The sequence below is a fragment of the Stegodyphus dumicola genome, chromosome 1, assembly GCF_044657685.1.
Source record: "Stegodyphus dumicola isolate Sdum_Otavi_A_Nest chromosome 1, ASM4465768v1".
Classification (NCBI taxonomy): domain Eukaryota; kingdom Metazoa; phylum Arthropoda; class Arachnida; order Araneae; family Eresidae; genus Stegodyphus; species Stegodyphus dumicola.
The window spans coordinates 43962751-43978230 of record NC_140768.1 but is presented as its reverse complement, the minus strand read 5'-3'; the positions used below and the strand labels follow the sequence as shown (position 1 = coordinate 43978230).

General features: G+C 32.8%; 1 long non-coding RNA gene across 1 annotated transcript in view; it reads left to right on the top strand.

Annotated features, from left to right (window-relative positions):
- LOC146999070 (uncharacterized) overlaps positions 1-15480 on the top strand; it is a 370098-nt gene that overhangs the window by 276752 nt on the left and 77866 nt on the right. The window contains exon 3 of the long non-coding RNA XR_015039397.1: positions 5426-5725. This is a non-coding gene — a long non-coding RNA (uncharacterized LOC146999070). The remainder of the gene's footprint in view (positions 1-5425; positions 5726-15480) is intronic.

Sequence of the window (15480 nt, the reverse complement as noted above, 5' to 3'; positions counted from 1 at the left end):
AATCGACAGTTATATTCAAATTCAAGGCAAATCTAAGATTATTAAGCGAAGTCTCGAAATGGAAATTTGCTTCGAATCATTACAAATTCTTCGTTTAAATTTTCATTCGAGTCTGTTATCATTCTGAAAAATGTAAAATATTCATCTTTTAGATTAAATCTGCCTGGTCTAGATTATGAAACTAATTTATTCGAAAGCAATAGATGCAGGTCTTAAGAATATTTTTTCTTATTTTTGAATCGGACTAGTTTAAATAATAATTTTAAAAAAACTTAAAAATTTCAGATTGTAACATCGCCCAAAAAGTTTATTAAGGTTCTTTTTTTACAGTTTCGCTGAGCTAGCAGTGTACTGGCGCACTCATTCCTGCTCCCGCCAATTTTGTTGTCTTTTTAGCTTTATTATTAAGCATAATTTTCTTCGCGCTTACATCACATAGAACTCAACAGCAAAATTACAAAAAAATTAAATGCAGTATAGCAGCAGATTACTTGGCACTCATTTTTCGACATTTTTTTTCTTTTCTTAATACGAGGCTGCAAGTCAGGACTTAAGGGCATTTGATTATCTAAAATATATATTATTATGAATGAAAAATGAGTACTTAAGAATGAAAATCTTTGTTCTGAAATATTGATTCAGAGGTGTAAACAAATGCCTTCTGATTTTAGAAAGGGGTTCTTAAAAGAAGTCTTTGGTTCCGAATAATTATACTGACTCAAAAATCAGAAGAATATACTAAATAAGAATTATATGACCCAATTGCCATATTATTGTAATAACAAATTAATTTGATTGGCAAATTGTGCCGAAATTTTCATCTTGTATAAGATTTTAAACATTTACATTCAAAGCCGGTGCCATTACTTCAGCTCAGATATGTATAATTCCCTACTAAAATTAACTTTTAACCTTATTTTATTTTTTGATCCATGTAAAAATTTCTTTCGAAGATCTTATATATTTCCAAAATATTTAAATATTTAACTATTTAATCCTATGAAGCATTAAAATAAATTTATTTTCAAAATTAATACCAGTGTTCACTGACACATTTTTTTACACCAATTTATTATAAAATGCAAATGAAAATAAATTACAATAATAATTTACGTCGAAATGCTTTTTAGCACTTAAGAAAAAAATAATTTATTTGCTGCATTTAAACTGAGTTATTTAAAAATGAGCATTAATTTGAATAGTTAAATAGAAATCCATTAAATGTAAAAAACCAAATACCTTGAAAAACATTTATAGGTATTAAATTGCTCTTAAATGGAGTAAAACGCTGTCTTAAAATCCTCTTGTATATTATTTTACTATTAAGAAATAAGATTATTTTACTTTTTAAATAAATCAGGTACTTCTCTGAAGATTAAGTTTTAAAGAAAACTGTACCGAGGCCTCATTATCATTGTTAATATTTATAGTTAAATGTACATCTTCCTAATTAAAAAAAATACTTTGTAAGGAAGAGCGTAATATAAGGCTTTCGAAATATATTTCATTAATTACAATAACATTTCAAATATTCATAAAAATTATTAGTTGGCTTTAATACAAATTAAATACTTTTTAAGCTGCATTCAATTAGTCATTAGAAAAAGTATTCAAATAAAGTACTTAAAATTGTTAAGAAATGGTTTTAAAACCCCGAGTTTGTTATACAATTGGAGAGGGATTCAGTTTGAAAGATAAAATACAGATCTGATGCTTTGCCGAATAAAAGCACTCGAAAAAAAGTTGAACATTTTCAAAGCCAGGTAGAGGATAAATTAAAGATACCATAATTTGCAAAATAGCAATAATTATCATATCTTCCAAATGATAAGTGCATACATAATAGCTTAATGTAACGTTAATTAGTCAATATTGGCCGTCCCACTCAAAAATCACTGCGTTTGTTAATGATATCGCATTTGTTCTGAACGGCCAGTCGTATGCGATACTTAAAAAAAAAAAAAATCAAAAAAATAAAAAAAATAAAATGCAGAAGCACAACTGAAAAATTTGAAAACATACAAAAAGTACAAAATAAAAATCTCTCCACCAAAGTCCCAAGTCATGGTAATACCAGACCAGGCCAGACTATTAGCAAACAAATGTCTCTGAAAATCGACGACGACTTACGGGGCCACCATTTGGCTATACCTATATGACTGAAAAAAAAAAAAAAAAAAAAAAAAAAAAAAAATTCTAATTTCAATTTAAAGACAGTTTACTTTATGCATAACACAAGGATTTCATACAACAGCATGTGCTGCCAGCAATATCCCAGCTAGGAAAAAAAACCTCTACATCTACAAGGAATATATAAAGTTATTTATACATAAATCATGTAGTTAAAAAAGAAGATTTACTGTATTGACTATCTTCATAAAACTGAAGAAAACGAATGCCGTCTTACAATAGATATCTTGTTGTCCCGCATACAAAGATAAAATTTCAGCAAGAAATAGCAAAGTCCATCAAACCCTCTACATCTACAAGCATTAGATAAAGCTATTTATGCAAGAGTCATTCATTTAAAAGCGAACATTTCCTGCAATAACTAGCTTTATAAAACTGAAGAATACGAATGCTGGCCATCTTCCCTATAACAGACATCTTGCTGCCCTGCATACAAGCATAAAATTTCAACTGGAAACAACAGAGTCCATCAATAACAAAACCATAGCATTTCCGAACGGCTCCAAAACAGAAGAAAAAGTTGAATGTGCAGTCTCCATTTCTATGCAAAAGAACCTCAACAATTGTATAAAATTGAAAAGATACCTAAAACCAATAACAGCATTCATCAGGCTGTAATAAAAGAAGCTTTAAAAATAGCAATTGACCAGAATAATATCATAATATATATCATTAATCCAATATCATAATTAAATCAAACAACCAGCGGGCTATGCTATCACTTCGTTACCCAGTTAATAACTCTAAAATTGCGTTCCAAATTAATAAATTCTTTAAAAAAACATTCCACTCGTGTGGATAAAATTCCACTGTGAGGCTCACGTAACGACGCTGCATATGTATTAGAAAGAAGGCAGTACAAAAATAAATAGAACTCCTTGATGTGCAGGTTCCCAAAACCCACCTGAGAAATATATTAAATATGCACACACAAAAGGTCTGACAACAAGAGTGAGACCCCGCAACAACGGTCGTCGCACACACAAATTGTTTCCAAAAGTGGACAGCAAAATCAGAAGTACACAAGTTTTCCTAACGCAATATTTGTCGGGCCATAGTTCATTCCTGGATTATCTCTGCAAGACCAGCACGTACTCATGGGAGAACTGGTTGATGTGGATAATTACGTTTTCAAATGTCTACTCACAAAAGAACTCCCCTTGAAAGGACTCTCTAATATTTACATACCATTTAGATGTCTATTAATAACACAGAGACACATCTTGCCGAAGTTCAACAAAATTACGCAAAAACTGAGCTATTACGGGCTTGAAATCTGCCAGGCAGAATAACGCAAGAAATGCCGAATGTAATCAACAGTATATAGAATAATGTAATAGGCTATACAACTGTATGATTCAATAAATCAGAAATTTGTCCAGATGAACATGTACCTTGGAACACATAGCAAATACCCAAATGTGATATCAAAGCAGTCTCATCCCTTAAAATAGCCCATAACTTCTTTCTTGCTACGTTCCATTTAAACGTAGCAATGTACTAATGTTGACTCAGCCTTTCATCCCTGTAGTGGATCGATAAAATGAGTACCAAGTTTGCTTGGGAACTAAACACCAGGGGTCCTGCGACAAGCTTACCACTTGTCCAGGCTAAGATGCACAAGCATCTCGGAGCTCACGGTCTAGAAAGCAGATATGAGAGCACTACCGGCCATGGCTCTCTAAAGGTTGTTTGTGCCGCAGAGTTTAGTTTTGGTTTAATGTATTAATGGCTCCATGGTGGGATTAATTCTAAAGATGGTTAGTTCTAAAAATGGTTACTGTGGTAGTGTGCTGCCATTACTTGTGCAATCCATGATGGAATCTCTAGTACCTCCATTTACTTCTACTACCTGCCGTCCTAACTAATGCAATTTAAAATAACGTAACGATCCAAAACTTTAGGAAGGACTCCACCTTTCAGCATCAAAAATATATCTTTAAACAACTTCAGAGGAGAAACATCAGATACTATTTATTCGTTCATATTAATCTGTTTGTTATAATTAACAAACTAAACTACTTAAAAGCAACAGATGCATATCTTAAAAAATCTGATTAGTTAAAATGAAAAAGCATTAAAAGCATGATATAGTATCTTTTTAAAAACATTAAATATTTTTATAGAATGGCATTAAATATTTTTTTCTTTTACTTTTTAAATATGCAGCCAATATACAACGTTCCTGTGTTATTCTAAATGTAATTTAATCTAATATACTACAAAATGTTTCACTTGGGCGATCTTTATCGATAATCTCTTTTGATAACTTTAAAACAGATTTTTTGATAATTATTAAAATCTGAATCCTTTCAGATTTTTTGCCATTGTTTTCCTTAAAATGTTTAGTTCTTTTCTTATAAATAATTTTTTTTTTGTATAAGTTAGCTATAAAATTACAGTACTCTGTAAATTAAATCACTAAAATACTTCTTAAGAAGATTCCGATTTCTATTAAGGCAACTTAACTTCCCTAATGCAAAAGAACGTTAAAAGGTATATTATATGTCTAAAATTACTCAACCGTGTTCAGCAAGTCTAACGGCCTTGTTATGTTAAATGCTTGTGACCATGGACTTACTAGATTTTATCTTCGCGCGTGGCTGAGCATGAGTTTTCCCCTTTGGGCATAAATTCTTAACTTAACGGACACTTGCTATTAAAAAAAGAGCTAAGATAATAAGCTTAAGTTTTAAATGTAACGAGTTTGGTCCTTCACATTTAGAGTTATTTGTTTCACATAATGTAATAATGTTACACTGCTCGCCACTAAAATTTCTGCACTAAGAAAAAACGCAAATAGCATAATCTTATTTATTGTACATGTAGAATGTAATGGGAGAAAGACATGGATTAATTTTGCGAATTGTTTGGGGGTACACAGAATTGCTACTCTGGCAGCAACAAAGATTGTAATTCGATTGGGCATTTAGCCAATCCAAGCTTGAATGGCAGACACGGTCACATGCTGATCCAAATCTATGCCAAAGTTCATGAATTATAGTGGCTGGCAAGCGTTGACGTGCCTCACTCTCGGTACCACATAACCGGATGTTCTTAGTAGGAGAGATTTGGAGAGTATGCTGGCCAGGGAACAGTCGAGAACCTTCGGAAGGGCATAACACTAAGCTCTAAACGCAATCAATTTCCAGATTTCCAGATGACACAGTACTAAGCTCTTTTGTTGTTATTGTTGTATTTTTATTATTATTATTATTATTATTTCTATCGACAGGATCCAATAGGCTGAAGAGAACCTAATCTAGTGGGCCAACTGTACTGCCGATGGCGAAAAGAAAGAAAGAAATTCGAATACCTTCTGTATCAAGGAAGAGCCGCCCAGCTGGTATAAAGGTTAGTGACGTCAGTTGCCGTACCGATGGGCACGAGCTCGAAACCCGGAAAAGGCATGCATGTTTGTAAAGAATCTAGTACCAGCCCGGCAAGGATGCATTCTAATACACGGCAAGCCGAAAGTCCTCTCAAGAGGTTGTTGGTAGGAGATAACAAGCAGTTCAACAATTTCTCAGGAGTGGTATGCTTTATTTGCTTCTTGGAGCAATTCCATCCCAGCTAGAATCACGTTTTAGATAATTTATTGCATTATCAGAAGTATACCGTTTTATAAGAAACAAAATGGAGAATAATTAAGGAACCGCAAGAGTCGCTATTCCTCCGAAAATGTTCAATTTATTAAACTCGGTTAACTGCTCAGACATATATGGACTAACATTAAGGCGAAAGATACTCACAACACATGAGCTCTGCTCAATAATAGTAGTTAGAGGTAACTGTAAAACTTAGAAAATATTCTGAAGTGCATAGTATTTTACAAAAGCTTAATAGTATTGACAGCAGCTTAGCATGAATTATAGTTAGCTTTCCCTTCAGATATGATTTTATTAACATTTCTTTCATGTCTTTAGAAAACCATATTCCCTTTGCAAAATTTTGTGTATTAACATCCTATTAAATTTTGAGTAATTTTTGCTAGAAAACTATAAGCTATTTTAGCATACGTTATCGCCGGGAGAGATCGACGTAGAGAATTCTGCAAAGCCACTGGCTAGGATCTGTACCTAGGCAGTCTGGGCCATAGGCAGTCTGGGCATACAAATTATGAACCTAGTGGTCCTGAAGGCCCCGTAACTTATTGGCCGTCCCGTGGGCCTGACGCGTCATAGAACAGTTGGCTGTTACCCATTACCCTGGGTCTGCTGGGTAATGTCCCTCTGCCACGGGCAGCCTGAGCGACTGGTAGAACGATCAGTGTCGCCGTAGGGCAGCTGGTTGTCAAACGTTCAGCTCTTTCCAAGGTGCTGGGAAGGAGGTTGAACCCCCGTGCCTGTTCTAAGGGTGGATTAGTCGCGCAGTGCCGACACCTTGCAAGGCGGAGCGTGAAATCCACTAAAAATTTGTTAGCATATATTATGTCCCCAAATGTCTATCCTGGTTTTTATTTTCTCTGACATATGAAATAAACATCCAATTCCAAAAGAAAACTTCAAATTTCCAAGATATTCATGGTTTCAAAATCGTAAAAAACAACCTTATATTTAGCGTAGGTATAATGAAACACTCAATCGATTTCGAGGGCAGCTAAAGGTCCCTCCTCATCAGGAGAAAGAAATACATAGAAAGAAGTGGTTATAACTAGATTTTTAATCAGAGTTGCACTTGGCCGCCTACTTTTACTGAGCCAGGCTGTCTGATCAAGCATAAAGAAATATTAGCGAAGTTAAAATAGGGAGCGAGGGGCAAATGCACATTACGCTCAAAATCTGAACTTCAAATTTGAAGTAAAAGTAGGCGGCCAAGTGCAACTCTGATTAAAAATCTAGTTATAACCACGTGCAGTGCTGATAAGCACCACGTGTTTCTGTGATTCCTATTTTCTTCTTTCTATGTATTTCTTTCTCCTGATGAGGAGGGACCTTTAGCTGCCCTCGAAATCGATTGAGTGTTTCATTATACCTACGCTAAATATAAGGTTGTGTTTTACGATTTTGATTGTCACATTAGCGTGTTTCTCTTCTAGTCTATTCATGGTTTGTTATTTTTATATAAAAAAAATCAGTTTTATAAAAATTACGAAATATAATTTTCATACGGTCCTTTGGTCCCTTTATTTATATTTAGGAAAGTTTAATACTCATTATGAAAAATAAAAATAAAAACGTTTAACTCCCGTACGACACACACACACACACACACACACACACACAAAAAAAAAAAAAAAAAAAAAAAAAAAAAAAACATGATTTTTAGTTTAAAAATTCAGGACGTAGTCAATTTATGTTGAGGTCTCGATTAATTAATAAATTGGATAAATTCAAGGTTGATTTCCATCTTAAATACCTTTTGTTGATATTCTTTAAAGATCTGCTAGTATGTAACATTCTTTAATTTATAATTTTATAAAAACTAGTATGCCGAAGGAAATTTCATGCAAATTATTTATAAGTTTTCGAACGCTATGACTACTAAAATATTTATAACTTTTAATTTATGCAAAAATTAGTTATAAGATGGCTGTATGCCAATAATTTATTTTTTTAAATGTGTAAAAAATTTACCTAAATATAAATATAGAGACAAGCAGGAACGTACTGAATGTTACTTTTCGTAATTTTTACAAAATTGGCTTCTTTAAATTTAAAAATAGCAAAATGTCAATATTTGCATTATTTAAAACATTTTTTTATTTGCAAATAAACCTTAACGATCAACGGCTGCAAAAATAAATGCCGGGGAAAGACTTTTGCGAGCACGGTGTACATTTCTTTGAAATGCTTCATTCTGTTGTACTGACAAGCATTACGTTGCTGTATCTTAGAAGATGAATAAAGATGTTATGCCGTGTAGATTGGCAATATTTTGTTTATTTTAAATGATGCCATTCTGGGCTTTTGTCAATTAAACATTAACGCTCGTTACAAGCGTTAAAAATTTTAATACTCTAGAGACATTAGGTATTTTTTGAAAGCAGGAGAGATGAAAAATGAGCAATGCCCTCGAACCACGGACCTCTCGAATACGCGTCGAGTGTGCTAACCACTACACCTCGAAGGCATACTAAAAAGGTGCGAGAAATACCTTATAATACCTGTCATAATAATGAGTGTCATCGAGTAATGAGTGGAAGTATTTGATCTTAACTTATATAAAAAATTTATCACAGAAAATAAAAGGAAGACAACAATAAATTAATGCAAAAATGAGAAAAATGAAAGTAGCAGATTAGATATATTTCATTGCAAGATCTAAAAACTGCGTGTGGAAATGAACAAAACAACTATTTTTTAAGACACAGCCCTGCTGTCAGTTTCGTAAATAAAATACATATTTCCCAGTATTAAACTGAAATAATAGAAGTAAATAAGAAGGAAACGAAACCGAGAAGTTTATGAAAGGATAAAATAGTGCTGCGTTCTACGGGTTGGTGGATTTGAACTGATGATAACGCTTGATGAAGGATCAAAACATAATTTAATCGCCAGAAAGCTCCATTATATAGAACAGCTCCAAAGACGCGTTTAGACTATTAGACTCGCGAAGCTACGATAAACACGCTGAAACAATCAGCAATACAACTTTCAGGCTATAACAGTGAAGACTGCTTCACGTGAACTGCTTCACGGGGTAGGGTATATATAGCTTTAATCTCTTTCGAGAATATTCTCGGGAAAACTGCTAAGAATGCGTTCTAGAATGTCTCGCTCCGCCTATAGCATCGCCAATTCTGCCTCCAAATATCGCAAATGGGCGATTTCGTACCAAATCTGGCAACCCTAACACCGCTTTGCTTAGAAGCTATCTCACCTTTCAGCTGCTGGGCATTTCGCAACAACATGTTGCATGAATGACTACATACATGATGTTTTACAAAGACTGGACGATAAATATTTCTTGAATGCTTGTTTTTTAACCCATAACTTCAATTTAAGAAGTGGATTAAATATGGTTTGTTTTCACAGAACAGTGTTTTGTTATGTAATACCAGAAAACAATTTAAGAAACTTGAATTTTTATTCTATACATACGTAAGGAGAAAAATGACAAGAAAAAAATATACCTTCCACAAAGAAAAAATCAAACATAATATACCTTCCACAAAGAAAAAATCAAGCAAAATAATTAATTTTTAGACGAATAAAATGAAATTTAGTGCTATAGGACTTTTAATCCAACTGTATTTTCTTTGGAAGGAAGGGTTTTGAATAATATAATTTTAATAATTCTTTCAGCAACAATTTTGTATAAGTAGTATAAGGATCAATTTACTAACTGGAACTTTCTGCACTCGGGACCCATACGGAAATTCAGATTTCCTATACATTTATTAGAAGCTGTGTCAGAGTCAGAAAACATACATTTTTTGATTGAATTTTCGAACTTGAATCATTGCACAGGCTAATCACTGAAGAGATATTTAGTTCTGCAATCTTTGTGAAACACCAAGTATATTTACATTACTGCTGTTTTTACACGACAGAGTTTGAAACGTATATTATGCTATGTTTAAATTTCCAAATCCATTTGCTAACCATTAATTTTTGCACCTTTATCAGCAGAAAATACACTTTAATTTGTTTAAACATTTAACACGAAATACTTCGTATTGCATATAAACTGATATTATCAGCTAGGTACAGGTGGATGGAATTCATTAACGAAACTATGTGTTCTGAAAAGCCTTTGAAATAAGCTGATTGGTTCTCTGCTTAGCGTTCTGTATTCTATTTCTGATTCTTTTTTAATCTTCGGGGACTTGGTTGTTATTGAAGAGTTCTTGCCCATGCCAGTATTAACAGCAGAAATAAAGAGTAAAGCAAGCAGAACCAAACTAGAACATTTGTTGAATTCTAGGCCGAAGCCATTCATCATTACCCAACAACTTTTAGAATCTGCCTAAATTGCAAGAAAATAAATATACAATTGCAATATCTGTGCTGGAAGCTCTAACAACGCTTTCAGAACATGAAAAATTAACTTTTAGACTAAAATCTAGTAATGAGAAATTAAGATAAAGCCATGTCTCTCACAACTGGATTTTAAGTCCAGTAGAGTAAAAATTTGAGCCTCTAAGACATGGTACCAGACTTGCTTGGATAAAAACTAAATTCGCTAACACATATGGGCAAAACCGGAATATGTCGTAGGAAATTCAATCAATGGATAACGTTAGGCAACATTAGCTTCTACCTGCGTATTTTAAAATCATGAGTGTTTTCAGCCAAAAAAGTTATGTCTTCATTCTTATATACGTGGTTGAATTGAAAAGGAAGAATGAAAGCTAATAAAACTAATTTAATTACATTAATCTGAATAAAATTTGTTTAATTAAATTAGACTTAACGTGTAAAAATAGATTCAAATTCCTATGTACTTCATTTTTGTATTTCTTGTAAGATGATATCTGCATTTCAAATGTTTTAATAAAAATTAAAACACACAAATCACGTTTTTCTACTTCCAACTTTTTCAATTCAGTCCTTTACAAATGCTTGCATTTTTATTTTAAAAAATTTCTCTATGCACAGCATGATTATCGTAAGTGACTACAGTAGTCTGTCGATAAGCAGCATTCAATTCACTTCATCGATGAATTCTTAATCGTTTCAATATAACGATTAAACCCGCAGGGGTGTGCGAGTAACTCAAGAAAAGGAATACATAGTCAAACGAAAGTTGCACAACGTATATTCTTGCAATACATAAAGCCTCTTTCACTAATGCATAGTTCCATGCATATCTAAGTGACCTAGGGAAGATTCTAGCGAAAAAATCCTGTCCTTTTTTTTCTGGAAGTTTTTTACTGCCGTTCTTCAGACGCTGTGTTTCTTTATACCCGAGTCTTGCTTCGCTCCATTTTGGACCACATTAGGCCTAAGGCCTCCTCGCTATCTTTGTATTCTGTATAGAAGTCCTGTTGTTTTCCTTAGTATTGTTTACTTATGCAACATTTCTTTTCGTGTTCTCTTTCTGATTCCATATTAATAAGTTTCTCCTTTTTCTTTTAGAGTTTTGAATTTTTTCTTCATATTTCTATTCTTTCGCTTACCACACGGGTGGATTTAGTTAATACTTGCATCTACATATATTTACCAGTAAGATGCGCAATATCTCAACAGTTGTCTTGCAGTGCACCACTGCCATATACGAAGATTAAAATATTTTTTAAATAAGAATTATAAAAATTACATAGTAATGCTGCCTCGGGAAAGAGATGAAGTATTTATACAAAAACGTGTTTGTTTTCTGCTATGATACGTTCCTTTAATTATGATTTTTAAAACTGGAATCTAATTTAATTCATTTTTGCCCGCAGTGCTTCTAAATAACACATGCTTTAATTTTCTCATACTTTGCCAACTCATTATGCATGACGTGTAATCAGGTATACTTCAGTAACAATGAGTCTATATCCTTGTTATCGGTAAATGCTTAAACACTTCACTAATATGGAAATAGTTTCTAAATATCTATAAATATAAAGAAGAAAGTTTGTGTGTTTGTTCTCTAATAACGCAATTATTACTAGAGCTATCGTCACCAAAATTTTTACCATTCTTTTCTGGGTCCTGTAACTGGTCGACGTCCACTTTTTTCCAAAATAGAACAGCTAAAGTCAGAGATATTAATTAAAAACTCGGAAATACGATAATTTCCGTCCTCCTTTTTTTCCGAGTGGCAACAGTCTCGCAAGTTGGAGATGAAAATCTGCTTTATTCTGAAAGTTGTTGCCACTGCTGGCTTTCAAATTCTAGAGCTTGTTAATAAAAAATTTCTAAGTTTTACGATGAAATAATAATAGCATAATAATTGCATTAAATACATTATTCCTGATTCCAAGAATTAATGGGAAGCTATTTTGGCGATTCCCATCTTTTTACGACTTTAATTAGCCGAAGTATTAATTAAAACTCTGAAAGCTCTAATTTTCGCCCTTATTTTTCTGAGTGACAAACAGTGTCTCGCATTGGAGATAAAAACGCTTTATTTCAAAAAGTGTTGCTTCTTCTCATTTTCAAATCGTAGAGTTTGTTAATCAAAAATTTGTAAATTTTACAAAATCGATACATATAAAGAAGAATGTCTGTTTGTGCGTTTGTTTGCTTGTTCGCGTTATTGTTTTCTAATCAATTATGATCAGTTTTTTGCTACATTTAATCCACTAAAATTGAATATAGGTGAAATATTGGATGGAACTCGAGCCTTTACGACCATTTGATTAGAAAGACGAAAATCATTAAAAACTGCATGCCATTGTTGCTGATATAATGAGATAGAATTAGCTTATTTTCCTATCGAAAATTTTTATGTGGGTTCCATATCGTATCAGACTGAAAAGTGTATGACTACGAATCGTATTTTTTGCATCGTTATTAGAGAAGGATTCCACGGTATCGTTCTCTCTGTTGTTAGATTCATTACTCTCAATGTAACTTAACCGGCATTGGGTACTTCCGCTAGTATGTAACTAAATTACAGTTAGTTAAAACGTATCCCACCTATAATCTAACAGTATTTTTTTTCAATTTACGCACGGATGCTCGAATACATACTATTACGTGTGTACAGATGGATTGAATGCATCCAAAAACCGATGATAGTTTGAAAAACATTATCCCCCCCCCCCAAAAAAAAAAAAAAAAACTCGTGCAGGTCTTCTCAGGATGGCACAGCAACAAAGAATAGTTATCACCACAAACTACTAAGGACGTTAAACACAAAACAACACAAAAGTCCTAATGCGATAGCTAGCATTCATTAAATGGTGATCTCTCAATATTCTGATCTCAACTCTGAATTGAAGAGAAGCGATAATTTGTCCTGTCTTATATAGTTTACCTCGTCTGCCGAGAATTTTCCAGTACCTTCGATTTCTCGAAGTTGCTGAAAGGCATATACAATTGCAGTTACATATAGGGTCGGATATAGTTACAGTTACATTTAGGGATCAGACAAATTACAGTTTTTCAAGAATAATGTCGGTAACTGTGGCGAATTTTAGTGATTTCTCTTCAAATCTGTCGACAAAAGTTAGTCGCCGAAGACCATCGCCAATTCGGCGCTACCATTTAGCTCAATCTTAAACTTGCCTCTGTAACCTAATTCCTCTGCGAGCTTCACGCTCTTGAAGCCTTTCGTGTTACGTAATACAATAGTTTTACTTATAATTTCACTAAAATTAATTTAGGGAAAATTAATTACATATATACAAAATTCGTAATAATGTACTTAATTACACTGTCTATTCATTAAATTTTAGTAGGTCAAGTTATCATAAAGAGATTTAAAAAAAAATTAAGTTACTATAAAATATGAAAAAAAAACTGATTTTGAAACTGAGTTTGAAGATAATAGATTATTTTATTAAAATTCGTGAGACAAACTTCGTACGAGGTTTTATTGTTTTCAGTAAGCGAATTTGGCGTTTTAGAAAGATAAAAATTAATCTTTAGGGAAACACTTGCTGAAGGCTTCATTCGCAAGTGATACTGTGAATTAAGCTATACTGTGATATGAAATCACAGCTATGTCCTGAATAATTTAGTATTTTCTTTATTAAATAAGCCCATAAGTACCCAGACAGCAATGATTTATGACGAAGTGATATTACAATAAATTTTCTTTTCTTTACCGTTTAACATTGTTATTTTTGAAGGTGGAAACATGATGTGAAAGCATAAATATTTTTGTCATAAAGCAGATTAAATTTCAAAAATATTTTTGGCAACACAAACTTTTTGGTTACCAGTTCCCAAAGCAGCTGTATTGTGTAGTCAGCTGTAAAAGGTTGGAAGTAATTGCTTTTAAAATAAATAAAATACCCCAATTCTTGCAACAATCACATATTCGAAGATCTTAAGAGCTTTTAAGGTGTACGAGTACCCTAAGTTCCTTGCTTGAATTCACGAAACGTTGATGTTGAATGACAAAATAATTTAATGATTATAAAACACTTACATGACGGCAGCAAATGTATCATTTGTTTGGGTTATAGAAGGAAAAAAAGTTATCTTGATTATTGAAAATCTAACTTTTTTTTAGATATCTTTATTATATGCGGCTTAAGTGTCTGCTTGTCGCCGGTAGTTTATTGGTTGCTTGCGTAACTATACTAGCCAATGGGACGAAGTTGCCACGGCATTCAAATAGTCCAGATACACTGATACCATACATGCAGTTATCATTGTTTTAATTAAAGTATCATAGTATATAAGAACATTTAAATATTTTTAATTCATACAATTGTTGCTTATTATGCTTTTAACTATATTTACATATGAATTACTTAGAAACTTGCAAACGTTGAAAAATTAAAGGAGACGAAACCAACAAACGAGTTGTGCGTAGTACATCTCATCAGGTAGGTTTACCCAAACTCCTATGCTTAATATCCTTTTGCGTAAAGACTTTAAAATTTTCCCCGATTTTATTCCGATATTGTGCTTTAAACTGAATTTTCAGCCTAACGCAAATTGAGCGTGTCAGGGGGAACGTGAACATTAGCAATCATCTGTTTATAATCAATTTATAGCTTTAAATAATAAAGCAAAACTATATGAATAGCTTTAAACTTATGTACTCCATCTCAAATTTCTACACCTGACGCAGAGTTGACCCCTCGGAAGATATAAAAAAAAATACTTTATAATTTAAAATATGATTTGAGACAGATGAATATATTGTAGATAACTCAACAATGCGTGGACTCTAAAACTTAGTTTTAATTCCCATACGTCTTAAAATGTTAAATATATACATGAGACATGCATATCAATGCTGTCTCTAAGACATGTAAGTCTCTGAGAAATATAGTCAAAAAAGTAAAAATGAAGGGGCTATAAGCCAGATCAAATATAATCATGCGAAAGCTTTGAATAGAACCTCTCGTATAACAATCATATGAACCGTAGTTTTGGTAAGACATGGAGAAGGAAACGTGTTATACGATCCAAAACATTCGTTTTCTTAGGCGTTGAAGTATTAACTATGCAAGTATAATAATAGCAGAAGTCTTTCATCTCGAATTTCCTCTTTCGATTCAAGACCAAGTTTTAGGATACTTGTCTCACTCTGAGATGCTTCATCCACTGGACTATATAGCTCGATATATAACTTTTTCCTATTAAATTGTCTATGGGATATAAGTAAAATCTTTTTTATCTAAAAATGAAGCTCGTTTTATGTAAAACCAACAATGAAAATTCTGATGCGAATAAATCATTAAACTCAAAAAGTAGAACACTGCATACTTGTACTTATAAGAATTTAATATAA